The sequence below is a fragment of the Schistocerca serialis genome, chromosome 2 (assembly GCF_023864345.2).
Source record: "Schistocerca serialis cubense isolate TAMUIC-IGC-003099 chromosome 2, iqSchSeri2.2, whole genome shotgun sequence".
Taxonomy (NCBI): Eukaryota; Metazoa; Arthropoda; class Insecta; order Orthoptera; family Acrididae; genus Schistocerca; species Schistocerca serialis.
In genome coordinates, this window is record NC_064639.1 from 1,113,336,754 (window position 1) to 1,113,346,273 (window position 9,520).

At 40.5% G+C, this 9,520-nt stretch overlaps 1 non-coding gene across 1 annotated transcript; it reads right to left on the reverse strand.

Annotated features, from left to right (window-relative positions):
- Positions 1-2,039: 2,039 nt before the first annotated feature.
- On the reverse strand, positions 2,040-2,114 carry Trnas-cga (transfer RNA serine (anticodon CGA)). Its single transcript has one exon. It is a non-coding gene; the product is annotated as a tRNA-Ser (tRNA).
- Between the last annotated feature and the right edge of the window lie 7,406 nt (positions 2,115-9,520).

Here is a 9,520-nt window from a genome sequence, read left to right on the forward strand (position 1 = left end):
ACTTGACAAAGTGAACGGATCGGTTGTTAGGAAACATTCTGAGGCACAAAGAATCCGTCAAGTTAACAATAGAGAAAGAAGGGAGAGGAAAAATTTAACAAAAGCCAGAAGGTTCAAATGAATGTAGGTTTCAGCAGTTATGGTGGGATTATGGTCGCACAGGACAATAGAGCGTGAAGAGCTGCGCCAAAACAGTCTTCCATCTGGGAACCAAAACAACAACATTGATAAATTCCTACAGTTTCAAAACACTCTTAGAGGCAAAGCTCTATTTGAATTTACTTTAGACGATGAAAATCATATTCCATTGTCTTCCGACTGTACTTTTAAGACAAAATTTGGATGGATAGCTAGATGGATAGGTTTGTGAATACCAAATATATGTTTCATTTATTATTTTATTTTTACGCTAACCTTATCAACTATGCAAATCAGTCATATAATATAGATTCATGGCGAAGGTTTCGAACGTTTTAATCGAGTGGAGGACTTAGCAAGGTTTTGAATTATAGTGATATCGTTTTGAGGAACTAACCTGTCATTACTCCTTTTCTTTATGTTTTTGACAGTTGTTTAGTCTCCACGTGTTGGGAGAGCATTGACGCAGTTGTGTTATAACAAAATGTTTACTTTCCTTATGCAAGAAAACACTTTATAAAGTAACAGAATGTTTCTTTTCCTAATCTGATATATACACAGCACGGGACAGAATAATTTCGATTTATATTTAACAAGTAGTATCATTATTAATAGCAACTGTGAAACAAAATATTATGTTTCCCAATTTTTGTTAGGTTGTTTAATGTGGCTTACCTTGCTGGCCAATACTTCCAATTACAACAGGCCACTCGTACCTGTAACATTAAAAAGAAAACTGGCTTTATCTGTATGCTTTTATAACAAATCAAAATTAAAAACCTGGCAAATAGTAAATAGGCTGAAATTATATACTAAGCATAATTTATTGTATATTACTTTTCGTCCAGAATACCTCCACACTGCAGATAAGTATTAGTACCAGCATACACACAATGGTTTCGAACACAGTAAACTAAGTTCCAGAGATTTGATTATTTTTGAAACATTGTTTACGTTTCCAGAAAAGTCATAAATGAATATAAAAAACGTTCCGTAAATTTAGGAAATACCAACGTCAGCAACGTCAGCTACGCGTGTCTGCCTTGCAACCCTTTGTACAGAATGGAACCATCCCCCATTCTCTAGTCACATTATTCCAATAAACTGTTGCCAGAAGGTTGACCTGTTCTTCCACATATTATGACTGACCAGTTACATAATCCACATAGCCCTCCTCCACCGAGCGAACTGTGCTGGTTGTTAAGTTTCATTCACTGACTTCTGTATATACCACGTTTGCTTCTGAACTACCGTGTAAAGTATGAACTTTGTTGTGCTCTTTGGAAAAGTGCTTACGTAAGATATAATTTAGTGTTTTAATATCATCAAACTTAAATACCATCATTTAATCTAAGGAATAAACCTATGTTTACCAGTGATACCAACATCGGTATTTTGTAACAACAGCGCAGGCTACCTCTGAGTGCTGCAGTTGGTGTCTGATAACTCTATTTAGATATGACCAGCAAATATGTCAGATCACCATAGTGCGACGAAATTCTGTCGAAACTATATTAACACACTTCTGTCACATTGGGGAAAGAACAAATTTCATTGAAGCACAAACTACGACAGTGTATGAATGTTCGGTTTGAAATAGTTAGCATATTCAGTTATGATTGTTAACGACAAGGTTGGAGCATGGCTGCTTGAGTGTGAAACATGCTGGGACTTTTACTGCGCATAGTTCGAAGATTTAATTTATTAATAAACATAGTAGCATCATATTGGATGTGGTCGTGAGAACGATTTTACAAACATCAATCAGGACGCAAAGTTACTGATCATTTGCACTTCATCACAATAGCCAATACGTAAAACAAATCTTTGATTCTAGAATGAGATTTTCACTCTGCAGCGGAGTGTGCGCTGATATGAAACTTCCTGGCAGATTAAAACTGTGCGCCGGACCGAGACTCGAACTCGGGGCCTTTGCCTTTCGTGGGCAAGTGCTCTACCAACTGAGCTACCCAAGCACGACTCACGCCCCGTCCTCACAGCTTTACTTCTGCCAGTACCTCGTCTCCCAACTGAGCTACCCAAGCACGACTCACGCCCCGTCCTCACAGCTTTACTTCTGCCAGTACCTTGTCTCCTACCTTCGAAACTTTGCGGAAGCTCTCCTGCGAAACTTGCAGAACTAACACTTCTGAAAGAAAGGATATTGTGGAGACATGGGTTAGCCACAGCCTGTGGGATGTTTCCAGAATGAGATTTTCACTCTGCAGCGAAGTGTGCGCTGATATGAAACTTCCTGGAGGATTCAAACTGTGTGCCGGACCGAGACTCGAACTCGGGACCTTCACAATACCCTTTCTTTCAGGAGTGTTAGTTCTGCAAGGTTCACAGGAGAGCTTCTGCAAAGTTTCGAAGGTAGGAGACGAGGTACTGGCAGAAGTAATGCTGTGAGGACGGGGCGTGAGTCGTGCTTGGGTAGCTCAGTTGGTAGGGCACTTGCCCGCGAAATGCAAAGGTCCCGAGTTCGAGTCTCGGTCCGGCACACAGTTTTAATCTGCCAGGAACTTTCAAATCTTTGATTCTTCCACTCGCAAAGAACATCTACAAGTTATCTCTCCATGACTTAAAAAGCTCATTGACACACATATTAAGACATATGTAAAATATGCACCAAATTGTTTTACTGATCTTAAACACTTGACGTAGCCGCAGTGCGACAACCACTCTAAACCCTATCACAGTGGAACGGTTATGTTTCAATCACCTAGTGGTCATCAAAGTAATTTACGATAGCTCCCTCATACGCGTGTCCCATGTATGCGCACTTACGGTGCCACCAGCGTGATAAAAGAAATTTAAATGGATGCCGACTACTTCCATAAATCAAGGTACGTCATATTTGATAACACCACTTAAGGAAATATCTAATGAACAAAAGAAAAGCCAAACTTAATATTAATGAAATCAGAGCACGGAGGAGGAAAAGTCTTGTAGTCGAAAATATACTCCATATTTGTGCTAGGTACAGCTACACTAACAAATACATAGTTCAACAAGACAAGAATTCACCGTACAAGGGAACACTAACAAGATGCAATTCGCGACACAAACATGATGAGAAGGTCACCACCAACAAGACCAACGTCTTAATGGACGCAAGGAAACTTAAAGCAATATTCGCTTACATGGCGAACGAAGCACAATGCCTCCGAAGCAAAAGCGCTGAAAACTGAACGATACGATGTCTGGTATATAACGTCGCTTAACACCGTTAACTCACTGTCTCGGAACGCTTCACACAGCTGTACCAGCACTTAACAGTAAAGATAAAACCAGACAAATATTTTCTACCACAGGGGACTCTCGGTGAATCACAACAAACGGACCATGATTTCGTTCCTGTGATCACTGGAACGGTGGCTGCTCGTCATCTAGCGGCTACAGCCCCAAAACATGCTAATATCTTCCTCGTTCATCCGAACGTAATGAGCATAGCGTGAAGCGGAGGGCGTTCGAACACAATTAGCAAAAAAGAAGGACTGTTATTATGAAGCGTATATACTCCTAAGCTTATACGAATAGTTTATAAGATAAAATTACCATAAGATTCTGTTGTGAACGGCAGGAACTTTCTCGATTGGAGAAAACAAACAACAGACCCCAAATGTACTACAGAGAATTATGTAATTACAAAACAAGGAATTTTAACTTTAAATAGCAAACAGATAAAACCCTAAACGAGCCTTATTGATTAAATATCATCGTAGGAACCCAAAAATTCTTTAAGAAAGACTGTCTTAAAGAACTTGGTTTCTACCGACAATTTCATCACTGAGTAAGACATTCTTCCTGGCATATGAGTGATTAATTATTTCAATTTCTTCCAGAAGGTTAAGTCTCCTCTGTTTGGGAGCACGATGTAAAAACATTAGGTTAGTAAATTTGAAATGCCCAACGAAGGCTCCCTTGAAAGCGAATGTTCTTGGAATCAATTTTGAAACGTCTCTGTTAGATTCGTTTAATACAATTTAACTTGTATTTCATGCTGTCACGCTCAGCTGTTTGTAATTCACTTTTGTACCTCGTGTTTGTCCCCATTCTTTAGTACAGTATTACATTAAAGTATCAATTTTTCCATTAAACATCTAATCACATGTACATTATCTAGATGTTGTGTTCCCAAATTTCCTCTCTCCCTTTATTATCTGTATGATTGAGTGAGTTAGTGTGCATGTTTAACTAGTCTTATATACGGCTGCAGTACAGCATCTGACTGTCTGGTGTGGTAGCAACAGTGTAGCCGACGTAGTTTTGTCAAGGCAAAGAGATTGGTTCCCTTTCGGTTGTCATTCGACAGTATTTAAGTTGATGGCGGAAAGGGCCTCTTTGGTCTCTTCTGGGTACCTGGAGGAAGTTTGTTGCAGGGAAATCGTGCTTTCGGCACTCTGGACTGGACCCTGGTGAGTGAAGACGGTAGTCTTAAGAGCTACTTGGCGTTAGTGAGTGTGTTAACGTGTGGTACTGTGGAGCTATTCTGATGTACACAGTTGATTCGGTAGTCAATGTTTACGTTCGGCAGTGGAATCCTTATATTTTTCCGAGTGTAATCAAGAGTACATTTTCCGTATTTACTAAGATTTTCCCGCAGTTTCTTTGTGTAACCTGAACACGTGTGTTCTTGAAGCTTCCACGAGTCTTAATAATTATGCGTTGAACAAGAACATTCACGGGATTTGCGGATGCTTCACGTCAGCGTAGCTTAGTTTGATGTGCAAAGTGATGCAGATTAATTTCTCTGTCGGAAAGTGTTTCATAGTATCTTATTCACAGTAATTCAGTCACAGCGATAGGCATGGACCTCCGAGTGTGTGACTTACTGTGATGAGCAAAATTATTTCCGTCTATATTCTTATGTGTGATTCGCGTGTTTTGAGTGAACTTTTCCCATGCGCACCGAAGGTTTCATTTTCATTTATCGCCGCAATGTAGCACAGCACTCAGTGTAATAATGATAATATAAATGAGTTAATAACGCACGCAACAGGCAATGACATATCACAGATTGGAATTATTTTGTGAATTTTTAGTCTGATGTTTTTATTTTAATATACTATGTTAAATTTTGATGACTGTTTATAACGCCGGAAATGAATATCCTCCTATTTCCATCTATTGTACTAGACATTTTTTTCCTTATTTTATTACCTGAAGATACGAGATTTCTGTGTCTTTATATATTGTAATTATTCTACTATTTGTATATATATATATATATATTTATGCATTTATGTCGACGTATAATTGGTTTGTTTTGTAAATATTATTTGTATTTTTACGCTTGGTCTGGCTTAGGGAAAACTATGCTATCGAACGATTACACCGACAGGTCGTGTGGAGAACCAAAGTGTTTGGGATCTTTGGTAGTGTTAACTCTGCCGCATGGAGCGCGGGCAGAGAGAGTCTGGCTGGAGTAGGGCGGTGGAGCAGATGTGTTGTGTGACGCTCCCGCGAGTTGCCGCGGTTTTGGAGTTTGGCAGCATGTAATCTCGCTCGACTTGCTATGATAGTTTCTGACACGGTGTCGCGGACAGGAAGCATTAGCTGCCGCACATCAAAAGTCCGTTTCGCCTGGTGACTGTGTCGAGAAGAAGGTGCGCCAACCTCCAGCTTCTGCAACAGCGACGGCCGAGAATGAGTGACTGTCGCCACGTCCTCGACCGACGACTTCAAACCTTCAATCAACCAACAAGGAAAACTGGAAGCACGTAACGTCTTAGAACTGTATGCCAGACCTCAGCTTTTCAAACTACTCCGTTAGCAAAATACAGCAACTTAGCATGAACCTTTGTTGCTCATTGTCCCAATTGCATTACCAAGCGGGGTCCCTTCCTTTTTTGGAATGAACCCGAGTGTCGTTGAAATTCATACTCCAGCATTAAAGTAATATTATTCCATTTCACTGCTTTAATTTCCAAGTTCAGTTAAAGTATTCATAACTGGCTACAATATTTAGATTACACAAGCAGGAATTAAGAGTGCTAGTTTGGTTACCATATTTTAGCTTACCTGTGACTGCAGCTCAGCTTGGTACATACTAAACTTTACTATTGTAAATTGTTCAGAATCATTTAATTCAAGTTCAAAGTTAAATCTCTTATTTCTAAATTGCGTAGATTCAAGTGGCTTTTGAAATGATTGTTGAGGTAGCCCAAGACTAACCTTATTTTATTGAATTTCGTAGTGCTTCAGAAACAAAGTTCACTATTAATTTCAGTCACTAAATTACCTTTCAATTTTCCGGTTTTATTAATTCTTTTGCTAAATTAAATCAGAGTGTAGCGAAATTTATTACTTCTGACAAACATTCAGATTTCACACAGCACGTGTCAACCTTCAGTTGCCACGCTTTTATATGTGCTTTTATATGTGCATTAATGTTTCATTTTCAGTTATTATAGTAGTTGTCCATAGGGCTGGCGACCGTAATTTTCCCCAAGACTCAAATATCTAATTAACGCCAATTAATTGTTAATGTAACGACCGCACATTTACTTTCTTTACTAATATTACCCTTTTCTCAAAATTAATTTTCATCAATTTCATTTGCATTTAGATGTAACCCTTTCCTCCCTCTTTACTGACAAATTGACTTCGGTGACGATTGCTTTTCCCAAATTTCAATTAGGTGCACGCGGTTTAATTTTTCACTGTCATTTAGGTCGATAAGTGAGGGGGAGGTTACATGTTTCTCAATCCAACTCTTGACCTTTAGTAAGATTAATTTGAATACATCTCACCCCGGCGTTTCTGAAACGCAAAAGTCAGGTTTATATTTGTAGATTATCTTATTCATTTTGTTGAAGTTTAAGCTCCTGCTTGTTCTGAATTACACACATCAAAAAAAGTTTTCCATCACCCGGATCCCAGAACTTATGAAGACAGACGTTGACTATGGATGTTGTATCACAGACACAGTCCCTTTGACTATTCTGAGAGGTCATTAAATCCGCTCAAAGATGTAAACAACGATGCATGAGCAGCGCCTACTAGAAGGAGGGACTCCGACAGCCGATCACTTCCAGTGATTACAGCAGGAAGGAGGTACGCGGCTCGTGTTGTTTGTAGTTCAGCCATGCGTAGACGGTCAATAGTGTTCGATCACATCCGCATTGTTACTTTCTGCCAGGATGGGTTCTCTACAAGGGAAGTGTCCTGGCGTCTCGAAGTGAACCAAAGCGATGCTGTTCGGACATGGAGGAGATACAGAGTTATAGGAACTGTCTGTCGATGACATGCCTCGCTCAGGCCGCCCAAGGGCTCCTACTGCATTGGATGACCTCTACCTACGGATTATGGCTCGGAGGAACACTGAGCGCAACATCGTCGTATTACTACTTAAACCATGCGCAATAAGCTGCATGATGCGCAACTTCACTCCCGACGTTCACGGCGAGGTCCATCTTTGCAACCACGACACCATGCAGCGCTGTACAGATAGGCCCAACAACATGCCGAATGGACGGCTCAGGACTGGCATCACGTTCTCTCCACCGATGAGTGTCGCATATGCCTTCAACCAGAAAATCGTCGGAGACGTGTTTGGAAGCAACCCGGTCAGGCTGAACGCCTTAGACACACTGTCCAGCGAGTGCAGCAAGGTGGAGGTTCCCTGCTGGTTTGGGGTGGCCGCTGGTGGTCACGGAAGGCGCCGTTACGGCTGTGCAATACGTGAATGCCAGGCTCCGACCGATAGTGCAACCATATCGGCAGCGTGTTGGCGAGGTATTCGTCTTCATGGACGACAATTCGCGCCCCCATAGTGCAGATCTTGTGACTGACTTCCTTCAGGATAACGACATCGTTCGACTAGAATGGCCAGCATGTTCTCCAGACCTGAACCCTATCGAACATGCTTTAGATTGAAAAGGCCTGTTTATGGACTGCGTGACCCACCAACCAGTCTGAAGGATCTACGCCGAATCGCCGTTGAGGAGTGGAACAATCTGGACCAACGGTGCCTTGATGAACTTGTGGACAGTATGCCACGACGGATACAGGCATGCATCAATTCAAGGGGACGCGTGCTACAGGGTATTAGAGGTATCAGTGTGTACAGCAATCAGGACCACCACCTCTGAAGGTCTCACTGTATGGTGGTACCACATGCAATGTATGTTTTTCGTGAGCAATAAAAAGGGCAGAAATGATGTTTATGCTGATTTCTGTTCCTGTTTTCTGTACAGGTTCCGGAATACTCGGAACCGAGGCAATGCAAAACTTTTTTTATGTGTATATTTGATTTAACGTTTGTACTGAAACTGTTCCCATTTGCTATTCCCCTATATTCACTTGGATCTATTTTTTAATATTAACTCGTCAGCTATGCTTACCAATTCAGTGATTAATTCAGTTGTTATATTTTCCCAGTGTTAATTAAATTTGGTGGCCATCCTGAAATGTCTTGTGGGACGAAACTTACAATAGATTACGGAGTTTCAAATTGGCTACCTTCCATCATTTTCTGTTTGCAAATCACTCTCCAGATAACCATTGACCGATTAATAACACTTCAGTTTTAATGGTCTTTCACATATGACCAATGTGAGCTATATTGCTCGCGTCACAACTAACACTACGTTCTCCAGATGCGACATAAATATCCTTACGCGATGGTTCACTGTGGATGTACTGGTACTGAATCTTATTAGAACTCGTGAACACCATATTTGCATTAAGATCACATAAGAGCTCAGCACTTCTACAAGACGCATTACCTAGAAAGGGGAACTTAGATCACCTACAATCCTGCGGTGAAGGGGCCGTGGTTTTCTCCATCGTCACTTGGCATTGTCATCAGCCTTTATTGATAGCCAAAAGTTTTAAATTATCAAATTTCTATTAACTGATTCAATCGTAAGTGGAACTACAGTAATAAAATGTATAATGGCCCTAAATTAACCACCTTATATTTATGTGCATTACAGGACGTGCCGTATACTTTGGATTCGCTTGTCATACGCTAACGGTAAATATCGAATTTCATAACGTTGCCAACTACGCAAAGTTTCAAATAGAGGAAGCTGAAGACTCCCTGACTATTCATAGCTTCATGTGTAAGGATGTTTTATAGTGTGGCCACTGAACTCTTCTACCAGGTGTACAACGCCTCGCTCATCATCGCCAGACATATGCAAATGTCATGCACGTAAGGTCTATAAAAAGAAATTGTAATGGAACTAGTGGAGTCTCGGAGAAAGTAATTACATCCCGAATAATTGACAAATATATCAGACAGAAGCCGCGCAAGACATTACCCTATACCTAAAGCATCTGACTGACTGTAAAATTTATTATCAAAAGTAAAATAAATATCAAAGGCAAAAAAACCTGGATGAACGCAAAAATCTATGTAAACGAAGGGCAT